At 42.6% G+C, this 14,960-nt stretch overlaps 1 protein-coding gene and 1 pseudogene across 1 annotated transcript in view; both read right to left on the bottom strand.

The window, feature by feature from the left end:
• SH3TC2 (SH3 domain and tetratricopeptide repeats 2) overlaps nucleotides 1-14,960 on the bottom strand; it is a 102,286-nt gene that overhangs the window by 59,349 nt on the left and 27,977 nt on the right. The gene's annotated exons all lie outside the window — the stretch shown is intronic.
• On the bottom strand, nucleotides 13,283-14,033 carry LOC140631596 (dnaJ homolog subfamily C member 8 pseudogene; annotated as a pseudogene).

Raw genomic sequence — 14,960 nt, 5'->3', positions numbered from 1 at the left:
CAGACACCTTGATTTGGAACTTCTGGTCACCAGAGCTATGAGACAATATATTTCTATTATTTTAAGTAACCCAGTTTGGGCAGTTCGTTAGGATAACCCCAGGAAACTCCATCTGGATATGTTTTTACCTCTCAAAGGTCAGTTTGGGCATTAGATTTGTGGTCAGAAGACCAAAGTTCAAATCCTGGCTCTGTCATTTCCAAGTTGTATGCTGTTTGGCATAGTCTGTCCTTTGCAAATAACAATGATAATAATAGTCACATAGAGATCACAAAAAATCTCTATCTCATAAAATGATTGTGAGGATTTAAAAAGTGTTTCCAGGTGTTGATTTTTTACTTGCACAAATCTTGCACTTGTGTGTGTGTGAGAGAGAGAGATCACTGTTATACCAGTCTTTGGCATATTGTCCATGAGTCCAGACTCTGAGGAAGAAGGGACATCCTTGTTGAAAAGAATGTACCTATCAGCCATGACAGAGACAAAAATCTCAGTTCCAATCAGAAAGCTTAGGAGGAAATGCACCTCAGTAAAACTAGGACTGCCTGTCCTCAGATAATCAAGAAGATTCCTTTCATTACTTCAGGCAAAGGCATCTAGCCTAGCCACCCTAGCTGCATTTCTCTCTTCTTGACTGGCCAACATTTTCAACAGACACACGTTTTGCAAGCAGTTTACTTAAGAAAGAAAAATAAATACTCATGCTCAACTATTTTCATCACTATTTGGCTTTTGTGATCTAGTAAATTGGTTTCAAGCAAAAAGAAAGGGGTATTTTGGGTGTTTTCGCTGATAAATTTCATTGGGTGACCTTGGGAAAGTCAACCATTTCCCCTTAGGTACTTTCCTTATGTAGTCACTCTGTGTCCTCACCCATTCAAGTCTTGTTCCCATGATGACTTTGTTCAAGTTCCTCTGAAAGTGGGATCCCCAGATCTCCATTCAACCATCCAGCAGAGCTGTGTATTCTGTACACAGCACGGAGGCACTGTCCCCTCCTTTGTTTTATGTATTGTACTTTTGCTAATGGATTCCAAGTTTACATCAGCCTACAGGAGTCAGGAGATAGTTCACATTCTACCTACTTGGAGACATTTATCAAAATCCAGATGCCTAGATCTTACCCAGCTCCAATGAAACAGAATCTCTGATTAGAGTCACTCCTAGTGATTCCAATGTGCCTCCAGATTTCAGCAAATAATGCCCCAGGGATTTCTTTTACAGAGATGAGGGACAGGGACAGGTGTACATTTCAGGGGTCTAAAGGTCCATAGAGCTCTCCTTTTCTTAATCTTCTGATCTATACTAAAGTTAATTAAAAGCCTTAACCACAAGGGGAGACCACATGCAGGGAATCTGGCTCTCTCAATGAAAAGAATGTGAGGGGACACCTGGGTGGCACAGTTGTTTGGGCCACAGACTCTTGGTTTCAGCTCAGGTTGTGATCTCAGTGTCATAAGATCGAGCCCCCAATTGGGCTCCATGCTCAGCATGGAGTCTGCTTGACATTATCTCTCTCCCTCTCCCTTTGACCTCCTCTCTGTGTTCTCTCTCTCTCTCTCTCTCTCATGAATAAGTAGAAAGAAGAAGAAGAAGAAGAAGAAAAATAAGGAAAAGAAAGAAGAAAGAAAGAAAGAGAGAGAGAGAGAGAAAGAAAGAAAGAAGAAAGAAAGAAAGAAAGAAAGAAAGAAAGAAAGAAAGAAAGAAAGAAAGAAAGAAATGAGAGGGCCCCTCTCATCCTCAAGTTTCAGCATCCACAAATAACAAAAAAAATGATTTATAATTATTCAAGACTTCCATATTGATGAAATCCTCTATCTTACTATATCCTCACACCTATATCCATAACATAGGAGCTGGACCCACCATTTTGTAAGCGATGAAAGGGCTGTGTGAGAGAAGTCAGGTGACTTCTCCAGGGTCTTACTGCTAGTAAATGACAGCAATAGCTTTTCCCAAACATTCCAGCCAGCACCTGCATATACAGTAAGCTTCACCACTTAAGACAGCCAGGAGAATAGAAACAGACACATATATACAGCATCCCAACCCCCAACCCCTCCCTCAAGCAACATCTGACTACTAATAAAGATCAGATTATCTTAACCTCCATAGAACCATGTTTGTACAGAGGTCAAGCAAATGAGTAAAACAGTTTACCATACATACACTAATTTTAAAGGTTTCAAAAAAAATAAAATGTTTCAACAAACATGAACATCCAGGGAAAGTAGGAAAGAAGGACAATAGACCAGTCCTTCTCAAACTTTAATATGGATATTAATTATCTGGCATGATAGGAAGAATAATGCCCCCCAAAGATATCCACATCTCCAGAGCCTGTGAATATGTTTATGTTTTCTTACCTGGCTAAAAGGACTTTCTTGATAGGATTAAGTGAAGGAATTTGAGAAAGGGATATCAGATGGTCCAGATGTAACCGCAAGGGAGGTGGGAAGGTCAGAGTCAGAAGATATGACAAGCAAACTAGAAGCCAGAGGTCAGAATCAGAGAAAATGATTTGAAGATGCTGCTACAGTGCTGGTTTTAGATGGAAGATGGGACCATAGGCAAGAAATGTGGGAAGCCTCAAAAGCTGGCCAAGGCACAGAAAGGATTCTCTAGAACTTCCAAGAGGAACACAGCCCTACCAACACCTTGATTTTAGCCCAGTGAGATCCACTTCGGAAATCTGACATCCAGAACTACAAGATAATAAAGTTGTGTTGTTTGAAGTCACTAAGTTTGTCATTTGCTACAGCAGCCATAGGAAACCAATAGACCTGGGAATGAGGAAAATGCAGATCCTAATCCCCGGTCTCTGAGGGGGTGAGACGCTCTAGTGGGAGCTTGCAGGTGGTGCCCATATGCTGGCTGTTGGACCACGCTTTGAGAATCGAGGCCATCAGAACTCCCCTGCAGCTGTTCTTTCAGTGTCTGGAGCCTTCAGTTAGTAGGGGATGGGAGCATGATCCCACAGAACCCTCAGTTCCTCACCTCTGACTGCCCCAGTGTCTGTGCCACTGCAGAGTGTGGACCTGTAGTCAGTCTTATATTCAGTATCACCTACTCTGAGACGTACCTCCTTTTATTCCTATTTCTGCCCCCGCTTATTCACTTTAGTGATTATAGTCCTAAGTCTGTGTTTATTTACCATCTCCCCCTCACATTTCTGCTGTCCTGTTCCCACCATGAAACACAGTGCCTGATGGAATAGGCACTCTTAGATGAAGGAAGGAAGGAAGGAAGGAAGGAAGGAAGGAAGGAAGGAAGGAAGGAAGGAAGGAAGGAAGGAACTAAAAATTTAAGGAAGCTCTTAGTTCTTGTTTAACTAGATACCTGACCAAATCTCTCACAACTTATATTTGTACAACTGATTTTGTTTTAAGCTACCTAATCCAAAAGTTTCCACTGATCTAAGTTTTCTCAGACTGTCTCTATGTTCCAAGCAGATGAAATCAATCTGAATATTGATCTTTCCCATCCCTGTCCAAGATTTCTCCCCAACTCTGAAAAGCCTGCTGCAGCAGGTCAGTTCCCAAGATGCAGACCCCGAGAGGAAGACTTGTAGGCAGCAAGCTTATGGGGTTGTGTTCACAGGATCCCTATGGGGGGGAGGGGACAGAACCAGGCAGAGGACAGAGTGGCCTGCAAAGCACTCTAAACAGAGTCCTCAGCTGGTTCCCACAGGGAGCTCAGGGGTAGGTGGGCCATGCAGAGTCATCCTGGGCCAAGGGCATCTGATAACAACCAGCCACTGGACTGGCTACATCCTCATAAGGGCCAGTCATTGAGGGCAGGGTGCCCCAGAAGGGGACACAAACTGGACGTGGCACTCTTCTGTTCTAGGCAAGCCCCAGAGAGGGACTCAGATGAAAGCATCGACCTTGAAAGCTTCCAGCAACTGGAGGAAGGGGTGGGCCAGTCGTGATAGGTGGGGATCCAGGCAGACTCCAGAACATCCACCACACATCCCTTCTGTTTCCTCAGGCACTGGGGGAAAAGAAACTATTAAATCAAACTAAGACCAGAATAGAGCTCTGTGTCACACCTATATGAACTAGAGAGGAATAGACAGATGCAGAGAGAAGAACACTGATGTAGAAGCGTCCAGAAGGAGGAGAACTGTGTACACAGAGCCTGTCTTAGAGACAGAGTTCCTCTGAGGTAGGATGTATGAAGGCGTTGAGAGTACAGAAGGTGTGCATTTGGAGTAGCTCATGGGTGAAGGCCACAATAAAACCAAGGAGGGGGAGACAAAAGGAGTCCATGGGGGTAGCATAATAAGAAGCTGATTAGAAGGAAATTGGAGGGTTGCTGGTCCCAGTGAGGGATAGACAGGACTGGCTGTTAAAAGTTTGCAGGGGTCCAGTCATGGGGGTTATGTCTTTCTTCCAGGAGCCTCAAAATGGAGCAGGAACAGCACACAACAGTCCAGAGCTGACAAGGCAGGAGGGTCAAGGGGCACTAGGGTGTGAGAATCCAGGGGGCTGGTGAGACAGTTACTGAAATGGGCCACCTCAGAGTCAGGCTAGATTAGGAGACCGGGGATAGAGATATGAGATCAGATACCATGTCACAAGGTCATAAAGAGACTGTCCAGCAACTTCTGGAGATTTCAAGGAGTGGGAGAGCCAAAAGACAGAGGGAGGCTGCAGAGGGGAATTTCAGAGATCATGTTTATAGTGGAGAGTAAAGGAGAGCCCCTGTAGAGCATGGTGAGGAAAGTACTGTCCTGTCGGAAGGCCAGGTATTCTGTTTGAAATGGTGTCAACACAGCCACAGTCATATATGTGTGGAAAAGTTCAGACTGAGGATTGAATAAAAATGTGAGGCCACTTTCAAACCGCTTCACTCCTAACCAAAGCCCAGTCCCCTCCCTAAAGGCAACCACAGGCAATTTGTAGCATCTTTCTGAACTCTGGCTCTGCATCCTAGACACATGTATATGTGATCCCATTTCTGTATGGAAAATTATATATACATATATTATATATACATTATATATATATATATATTCCCATATAGGATCATATTATGTAAATTATCATATATCTTAATTGGCTCACTGCTTCACTCTTGGCCCGGGACTCAGCCCGCAGTGCGTGAATGACAGTGCTGATTTGGCCTGTTTCACTTGACTTGTGGCTGGAGCTTCAAGTTAAAAAGATGGGAACTCTTGTAGAAAAGAGAAGCTTCATGAGGGCAGCCCAGGCAAGAGCCATGGGTAAAGCTGACCCAGAAAGGGTTCCTCTTTCTCCTTGACAAAATCAAAACAAACAAATGAGTCCCAATGGTTTAGCCATGTGGATTGCTAACATTTTCCTGTTTCTAGATGAGAGTTGTTAGTCTCACTTCCTGAAATCTAAACAAAGTTCAAAACAAACTTATAAACAAAGGGATCCTCTGCTTCCCCAGATCTCAATTCCACTCTCCGAGAGGAATGAGCCAAGATACTACTCCTCTGATGACTTTCCCAGCAGAGCCCCATGGCTTCCTCCTTCCTGGTGGCCACCAATTGTTGTGAACATCCTCGTGGGTGTAGATTTTTATTTCTGTTAACCCCTTTCTTCACACCCTTATAATTATGTAGGGAGTAGATTGTTTTTCCAATGGAAATTATTTGGGGCTTTTAGATGGTCCAAGGTTCAATGATCTCTCCTAAAAGCCTAATCCATCAGCATCCAGCTGAGCAAGGTGAAAAAGATTCTAGGCGGAGATGAAGGGGCTCCACATTCAAGCCTGATGCTGTGTTGGCCTCAGCATGAGGCCAAGAGGCTGAGCAGCTGGTTCAAGGGTGGGGTTCCTCAGCTACCAAATGACTTAAGGGCTTTACAAAGCAGCTGTGAAGAGAAAATTAGAAAGATCCCTGAAAGCATTTTTATTAATTGGGAAGCACAGGGAAGCACTGTGTGTGTCTTTAAACTGAGTCTACACAACTGGGGGAAATACTTGGTCAAAGAGAGAGAAATTAATCTCAGCCTGGGATAAAAAGAAAGAATTCAAGACCATGTCACCTTCATGTATGAAGTTATGCTGCTTTGAAAGCCCTTTCATTCAGATTCATTTACAAGCCTGTAAAATGAAGAGGCAGGGTGAAATTCTTATTGCATTTGCAAGAGAAGGGATGGAGATAGAGAAAAGAAGTACTAGAAGCCTGCTCTCTCTCACCAGGGCCCTACCTGAGTACTTCTCTGCAAGGAGATGGAAACCTGGATGCAGGCCAGCCTCATTTAGCATCAATGCAATTGGCCCAGAGGAAGGACCATGCCCCGCAATCCCCATGGCAACAGAGTTCCCCGCACATTCCCAGGCAGGGAAATGCTGACAAGAACAAATAGTGGAAAGGTCCAGCAAGCCTGCATGAGAAGAAAGAGAGATGAGGGGCTTGTCACATGGGTAGGCGTAAGTGAATAATGATAATACTCGTTAACAGACACAGACAGCTTCATATGGATGCGTTACACTAGTATTTTCGTGGATTTTCTCACTTGATGCACATAACCACCCACAGGAGCAGGTCCTGTCATTATCTCTATCTAAAGGTGAAGGAGGGATGCCTGGGTGGCTCAGCATTTAAGCATCTGCCTTCGGCTCAGCACATGATCCTGGAGCCCCAGGATCAAGTCCCATAATGGGCTCCCTTCATGGGGCCTGCTTCTCCTTCTGCCTATGTCTCTGCCTCTCCCTCTGTGTCTCTTATGAATAAATAAATAAAACCTTTAAAATAAAAAATAAAGGTGAAGGATTTGAGGGGCTGGGAAGCTGAGTAAATTTCCATAGGTCACACAGCTGGCAAGTGGTAGTATCAGGATTCAGAAGCCAGTGGACTGAATCCCAAGCTAGGCTTTTTGACTGGGGCACCACTGAAACTCCCTAATTTTTGCATTTGGTAAAGAATAATGCAATCAACATTTATAGAACACCAGAGTATGCGGAGTGGAAGAAATCCTGAAAATGACCAGAGGATTTCATTCAAAAGATTGATTAAGCACCAACTATGTGCTCTAATCTAGGTTGGGATGGGGAGAGTGACACAGTGGTAAGGTCAATAGATAGGGATATTCTTTCATGGAGCTAACATTCCATTGGAGGAGAAAGATAACAAATAAGCAATGAATTAATTAGCAATGGAAGTGGAAGGGGGATAGATAAAGAGACAGAAAATGCCAAGACATAAGATAATAGACTGGAGAAATCCCTAATATCTCCATCGACTTGTCCAGCCACCACCTTTTACATTGAAGAAGACAGAAACAGTGCTCAAGACTAGACCACATCAAGACCAATAAACCCATCACTGGAAGCAATGTTGGGTTTATTTTCTTATCATTGTCTAGCCCATAGACCTCAGCACTCAGGGAAGGGAAACCAGCACTCAAGCATCCCCTGTTGGCTCCAAGACACAAAGGACAGACCCTTCCATCCCTGTATCACATCCCAAGACTCAGGAACAAGCCCAAGCAGAGCAGAGTCAGTACGTGTCCAGCAGATTGGCAGCAGTAGGCTGCCAGGCCCCCAGACGCCCCCACTCACCCCTCCTAACCACCCCGTGAGCCCATATCATGGATGTCAATCTCTCTTATTTCATTTTGCTCCTCTTGGAATTCAAGACTGTAGATGAAGATGAGGATACATGAACCAGTCGCAGGAGCCCAGGCAGGGGCTTCTGGCTCCTAATTCTGGCCACAAGGTGAATCCTGGGGTATATCACTGCTCTCTGAGCTTGGCCTGGCCTGGTCTGGCCTGGACAGACAACCCTATGGAGACCAGTGCCCCACCTCTCTGCGGTCCACACTGTCTTCAGGCTCCCGAGCTGAGCCATGGACATAATCAGAGGTGCACACACAAGCAGGCCCTACAAGCCCTGCTTCTACCCTGCATTTGGGATGTCCTTGTCCCGTCCTCCTCCCCATTACCTCTTTCTCCTCCCTGCTCTCACTGTGCCTGTTAGTCCACTCACCTTCAAGGTCAGTGTTCACAGCCCAGACTGAAAGGGGACAGCAGAGGCAGAGAGAGCACCTGAGGATACAGAACTGGCAGGGACTGCTTTCTCACTGCCCAGGTGATGAAGGAGGTTGGAAGATCTGAAGATTTAAAGGCAATTGGGGCAACAACAACAACAACAAAAGTGAAAAGAAAAGCATTCAAGTTGGAAAGGAAGAATTAAAACTATCTCTACTCTCAGGTGATATGATCTTATATGTAGAAAATCATAAGGAATCCAATTTTTAAAAACCATTAGGACTAATAGAGGAGTTTATAGCAAGGTTGCAAGATAGAAGAACAGTATACAAAAATCAATTTTTGGAAGGGTGCCTAGGTGGCTCAGTCAACTATGTGTCTGACTCTTGAACTTAGCTCAGGTCTTTATCTCACAGCTATGAGCACTCTGGTGAGTACAGTCATGAGTGTGAGCCCTCGTTGGGCAGGGAGCCTGCTATTAAAAAAATCAATTTTTTTCTCTGCATTAGCAATGAACAATCCAAAAATTAATTTAAGAAAACAATTCCAGGGCAGCCTGGGTGGCTCAGCAGTTTAGCGCCGCCTTCAGCCCAGGGCATGATCCTGGGGTCACCGGATCGAGTCCCACATCAGGCTCCCCGCACGGAGCCTGCTTCTTCCTCTACTTGTGTCTCTGCCTCTCTCTCTCTCTCTCTCTCTGTCTCATTAATAAATAAAAACAAAATCTTTAAAAAAAAAAAAGAAAGAAAAAGAAAATTCCATTTACAATAGTATCAAAAATAATAAAGTACTTAGAAATATATTTAACAAAAGAAGTCAAAACATACTCTGGGAGCTACAAAACATCATTGAAAGAAATTAAAGATCTCAATGAAGGAAAAACAGCTCACGTTCATGAATTTGGAAGACTTAATATTGTTAAGGTGGTGAGACTGCCCAAATTAATCTACAGATTCAAAGTAATCTCTAGAAATCCTAGTAGTTTCTTTTCTAGAAATTGACAAGCAGACACTAAAATTCATATGAAGACTTAGAAACCCAGAATAGCCAGAACAGTCTTGAAAACAAAGGATAAAGTTCTCAATTTTACACTTCTTGATTTCAAAAGTTACTGTAAAACAATGGTACTCAAGACAGTTGGTACTGATATAAGGATAGATCATTGTAATAGAATCGAGAGTCCAGAAATAATCCCATGTCAATTAATTTTCCACAAAGCTACTGAATCAATGGAGGGAAAAATAGTCTTTCAACCAATGGTGCTAGGAGAATTGCATGGCCACATGCAAAAGAATGAAGCTGGAGCCTTCCCTCGCACTGTATATATATATATATATATATATATATATATATATAGAGAGAGAGAGAGAGAGAGAGAGAGAGAGAGAGAAATATAGCATTACCTTTAACTAATGAGACTGATTCATTTTGATAATGAGGCAACTGTTGGTCTTCAGAAGAGAGTGTCAAATTTTGGCCCTCAAAAGGACTGGGAAAAAAGCCCACACTTTCCCTGCTACCCCATCTTATGCATGATATATATAACATCCCACAACTGGCTCTGACCACCCCCTCTCAAGTATTAGAATGTCAACCTTGCTACTGAGACTGTGCTGTGAGCTCCAGGGTAACCTAAGGGGGTCACCAACCTGCCTGGCTGAGCCAAAGTAATCACAGCCTTCTTTTACTAAGGGACTCCTCAACCACATGGTATCCACAAACCTCAGTAGAGGTAAAAGGTTGGGGAAGCCTGGCTTACTATTCTGAATGCTGCTTCCACTAAGTATAAGACAATCTGGTCTATGTAACCCTGGATTTTTTATACCAATTATACCAATCAACTATTATCCACATCATCAACTCAATTATGACTATAGCTACAACTTCATGGATAGGATTGGAACAACTCCTTTTACAGTTAAAAAGATCCTATTGCTCTGGAGGAACTTGGGCCTTCAGAAGATACTAGAACATACAATCAACTGGTGGCAGATATTATATCAATATGAACAACCTATAGGCAACCAGGCCCACTCCAATCTCCTGTCACTTTCCTAAGCCTAAAAAGAACATCTCACCTCATCACTGAAGATAGTAATATTCCTGCACCTGAATTAAGGTCCAAGGAGGGTAATGAGAAGAGGGGAGTCAGGACAAGGCCTCAGACCTATGATTTTTTCCACTTCACATTGAGAAGTGAAAGAAGACCATCAATACTCATTCTTCATGGCTGAATCCTACCCATCATCTCACTGATTCATAATATAATCATGCTCGTAAGTAAGTAGTGCTGTCACCAGCTCATCACTGTGGACCTGGACTGAACAGTTTCCAAGCAGGCTGAAGTAAGAATGAAAATGCCCCTTCCAATAGCACTTTCTCTTAGAAGACAGCAAAGCCCTTTCTTAACCCTATCCTTTTTGAGACTACATGGTCCCCACTTTCACAGGAAATGTAGAAGAGGTTACCATAAATGTAAAGGTTAGAGAAGAACCATTAGATAAAATTTCTTTAGAGTTAGGCAATTTCAGCAAAAAGTCTAGGGACAGGTAACACAACGTTGACAAACCATGAAACAAGGTTGAGTCAAGTCAGAAGGCAGCTTATACAACAGTTACAACAAGTTCATTGTGAATCATTACGAAAAGAAAAGAATTGCTATGGAATGGAAAGTGGGGTTGAAGGAATGTCAGGGGGCTGGAAGAAAATTATCATAAACAATAGAGATCTTTATGCCTGTTCTGCTAGGCACAAGCCAAACTTGGCTAAAACTAACCTTGCTAGCCAAGCTTGGCTCAAATTAACTTTCTTGCTGATAGAATTAGCATAGAAGAAAAGAATTTTCAAACTAAAAGTTCTTTAAGAAAAGACCCAGTTTAGATTGTATCTATGTATCTTTTAAGACCTTTTCTACATCTGAAAAGACTTTTTTTTAGTTCAGAATCATTTTTTAGAAGAAATATAATGACAATAATTAACAACAGTAAATAACAACAAAGATCATGCTTATTTTGAACCAGGCACTGCCTGAGTGCTTTGTCATTTGTCATTTGTATATGTCATTTGTCCTCACAATAGTCCAGTGAGGCAGCACTATTATTGTTCTCTTTTTACAAATGAAGAAACTGAGGTACACAAGGATGAAGTACTTGCCAGCTAGGCTGCTGTAGAGAAAGACACAAGAGGAGCTTCCCTGTTTATTTTTTTATTTTTTTGAAGATTTTATTTATTTATTCACGAGAGACACAGAGAGAGAGAGAGAGGCAGAGACACAGACAGAGGGAGAAACAGGCTCCATGCAGGGAGCCCGATGTGGGACTCGATCCCAGGACTCCAGGATCACGCCCTGAGCTGGAGGCAGACGCTCAACCACTGAGCCACCCGGGCATCCCGCTTCCCTGTTTTAAGCGGGATAAAGGACAGGGTTCAGAATGGGGAAGGTATTGGTCTCTGCAACTTCTCCTTCTCCCCCTACAGCTCACATGACCTTGTTTGAAGACCTTTGATAAGAAAACCAGGAGATGGAGGTAAAAAATGGCAGTGGCAGCTGGGTCCAGGGCACAGTTGGGGCTACCTGTGTTGCATGGCACCCATGACAGGAGAGATCAGCTCACAGATAGAAGGCCCTCACCTACTCTGCAGCACTCCCCAGCATGGGAATAAACATGCTGAATGTCTTCCTAAAGTCGCATCACGGAGAGCAGGAGAAACCTCTGTGTGTCACCTACCCCATCTCCACATTGGGACCAAGCCCTTTCCCTGGGGAGATGGTAATCACACTCCATTCCTTAACTCTTACGTCAATCTACTTCTGACCGGCTATGAGGAGATAAATAAAGAGAACCCAGACCACTACCCAGTGGGGACCACAGCACTGGTTTGGACCATCAGTGCGCACACGGATCAGAAAAGTATATGGGACCTTATGCTTACCTTCCTTACTTGTATCAAATGATAACTAGTACACTGATCTTCCATTCCTTTGCTATGGCAGGAGATGGCTTAAATAAGTAACCTAGATTGTTCCACTGGGGGAAAAAAGCAGGAAAGAAAATCAGAAGATAAACTGAATCACTAAAGGTCAAAGTAGGATAAAGATGTGACAAAGATAAATATTTTTTTAAAGATTTTATTTATTCATGAGAGACACAGGGAAAGAGGCAGAGACATAGGCAGAGGGAGAAGCAGGCTCCCCGCAGGGAGTCCGATGTGGGACTCGATCCCAGGACCCCAGGATCACGCCCTGAGCCAAAGGCAGATCCTCAACCACCAAGCCACCCAGGCATCCCAAAGATAAATATTTTAATACATACTAACTTTTAAGGAAAGAAAGGGAAATCCTTAGGATCCAGAAACAAACACAGAAATCAAAACCCTATGAATAAATGGGAACAGATGCCATGAGGACCCTGGAGGATCTTAGCCAGGACATGAGTCCGAGCAGCTGGGTTGGCCTCTAATTCCCCCTCCTCCTTACTAGAGATAACTTTGGGCCTACATCAAGCAGGGAAGCTAAAAGGTTGCTCCCTGCATAAAGTTTGAAGTCTGGAAGTGTCGCTATTCCATCAAAAAGGAATTAGAAAACTCCTTTCCATCTTCCAAGGACACCTGGAGAAGCTATGTGTCTGTCTGAGGACTTGTGTGGAAAAATCAAACACCCAGTTGTGCTCCTTGAGAAGGGATAGGATCTGAATTTACCCTAAAGTCTGTAGGTATCCCAGTCAAGGGACAAAAACTAGCCCTGAATGTTCATTCTCTAGGGAGACAACAGAAATTATCACAAAAACTACTCTTCCACAGTGTAGGGTTCATGAGAAACCTAATTTTTTTTAATGCTAAAGAGTAGCTCAGATTATGGTTGATCCTTGAGCAATATGGTTTGAACTGCACAGGTCCACTTTTTGATAAATACAATACAGTGTTGTCATTGTATTTTCCTTATGATCTTCTCTTTTTTTTTAACTCAATACATTTAATTGGTTGATTTCCACAAACTATACACTAAGTTTTTAACCTTCACAAGCCAGAGAAGTGCAAAATGTTCCTTTACAGGCAGTGGGAAGAGAAGGCAGGACTAGTGGTGGCACCTTCCAATCCTGGTTGGTCCAGGGGTAGGAGTGGGGAGAAGGTTTCTTTTTAAAGCAAACCTCTCATTTCAATGTGCAAAGGAATTACTCTGGTTGCTGTTAAATTATATTGAAAATAAAGTGGACTAAAAAGCAAATATTACTCTATGTTGGGGTGGAAATGAGAGGAAAGAATGAATCCTTCAAAGCTGAGGAGGGGAGAGAGTTGTGGGAAGGCTCTGTGGTTCATGCTACTCCATTTTTACTTTTGATGGTCTCAGGAATGTCCAGTTATTCTTCTCTATCTGCACCCTTTGGATATGCCTAAAGGTGCACCAGCTGTCCACATGACCATCTCAACTTTCCTCAAAGGTTTTCCACCACTCTCTTTCTCATTTGTCTTTTTTTTCCAGCTTCTATCTCTTCTTCCCTTTGTTGTTTCCTTTCATGCATCTCTTTGGCTTCTCTCTCTTTCCTTTTAATTTCCAGATCAGCAAAGAGTTTTGTGGTCTGTTTGTATATACTGCTTGTTTAAACAGCTTAGGATCATCCTCCCCGACATTAGTAGGATTTTCCTTCCCCCTTAATTGCTTTTCTCACACTCTCACAGTGTGTCCTGTGTAATATTTTCCTGCGTGAATGATATCCTGCCCTCTCTTTTGCTCCTGATCCAGTAGCAACTTATAAGCTTTGTTCACAGCCTCCAAAGCCTTTTGTGTTGTCAGCATCATCTTGATTTTTGTCAGGATACACCAATATGGGTAACTATCAAAACTTCTTTTTTATTCCTTCATCTGTCGCTTCAGGATCTATCTGAAGATCCTCAAATGGGTTCAAAGTGAAGTAGGAGGAGCCAAGACAGGTCAGCCTTTTGATCTGATTTTTGGATGTTAGAACTGAATCTCTCTTCTCTATTTGTTTCACTTCATTGTAGAAGGTCATACATGCTTCCTTCACGCTCCCTTGGCCAGACAGAGCACCACTCTTTCCTGAAATCACCATTTCTCCCTCCTGATGATTTTCTTAATTACATTTTAATTTATCTAGCTTACTTTATAATAAGAATACAGTATATAGAACATACAAAATATGTGTTAATCGACTGTTTATGTTATCAGTAAGGGTTCTGTTAACAGTAGTTAAGTTTGGGGGAAGTCAAAAATTACACACAGATTTTCAACTGCGAAAGGTTTTAGCATTCCTAATCCCTACATTGTTCAAGGGTCAACCATAGATCATAAAGAGATTACAAATCACACAAGGAAATTAACTACTGAGAGAGGAAACCATCAGATGCAGTCAGCCCAAAAATCAGCATTGAAAGAATGGGAAATAAGAGAGCTGGAAATGAAAGAATAAGCAGAAAAAGCAATTTAAAAGAGTTTTAAACTGGAGTGGCTCAGTCAGTTAAACATCTGACTCTTGATCTTAGCTCAGCTCTCAAATGCAGGGTTGTGAGTTCAAGCCCATATGGAGCCTACCTAAAAAAAAAAAGAGAGAGAGACAGAGAGGGGGAGAGATTTTCAAACTTAGGAACCATAATGAAAGAACAGAGTATTATGGGAAAAGGAACAGACAGTTCTGATAAATAACAAAATTCAACTCCTGGAAACAAAAAAACAAAGACACTGCAATTAAGGACTCACTGGATAAGTTAAACGAAAGATTTAGCACAGCAGAGGAAAAGATTAATGAACCCGAGCACAGATCTGCAGAAATCACCCAGAATGCAGCATGGAGAAATAAGAAAACAGAAGAATTAACCAAACAAGATTGAAGATAAGATGAGATGACCAGGATAATCTAATAGAACTTCCACAGGAGAGACTGGAGAGACTCGCAGAGTCAGTATTCACAAGGAAAATGATGGAGAATATTCCAGAATTGAAGACATGAATCTTCAGATTGAAAATGCACACCAAGTTCTAA

This window comes from Canis lupus, chromosome 4, assembly GCF_048164855.1.
Source record: "Canis lupus baileyi chromosome 4, mCanLup2.hap1, whole genome shotgun sequence".
NCBI classification, from domain to species: Eukaryota; Metazoa; Chordata; class Mammalia; order Carnivora; family Canidae; genus Canis; species Canis lupus.
This window is presented reverse-complemented; position numbering and strand designations above follow the sequence as displayed.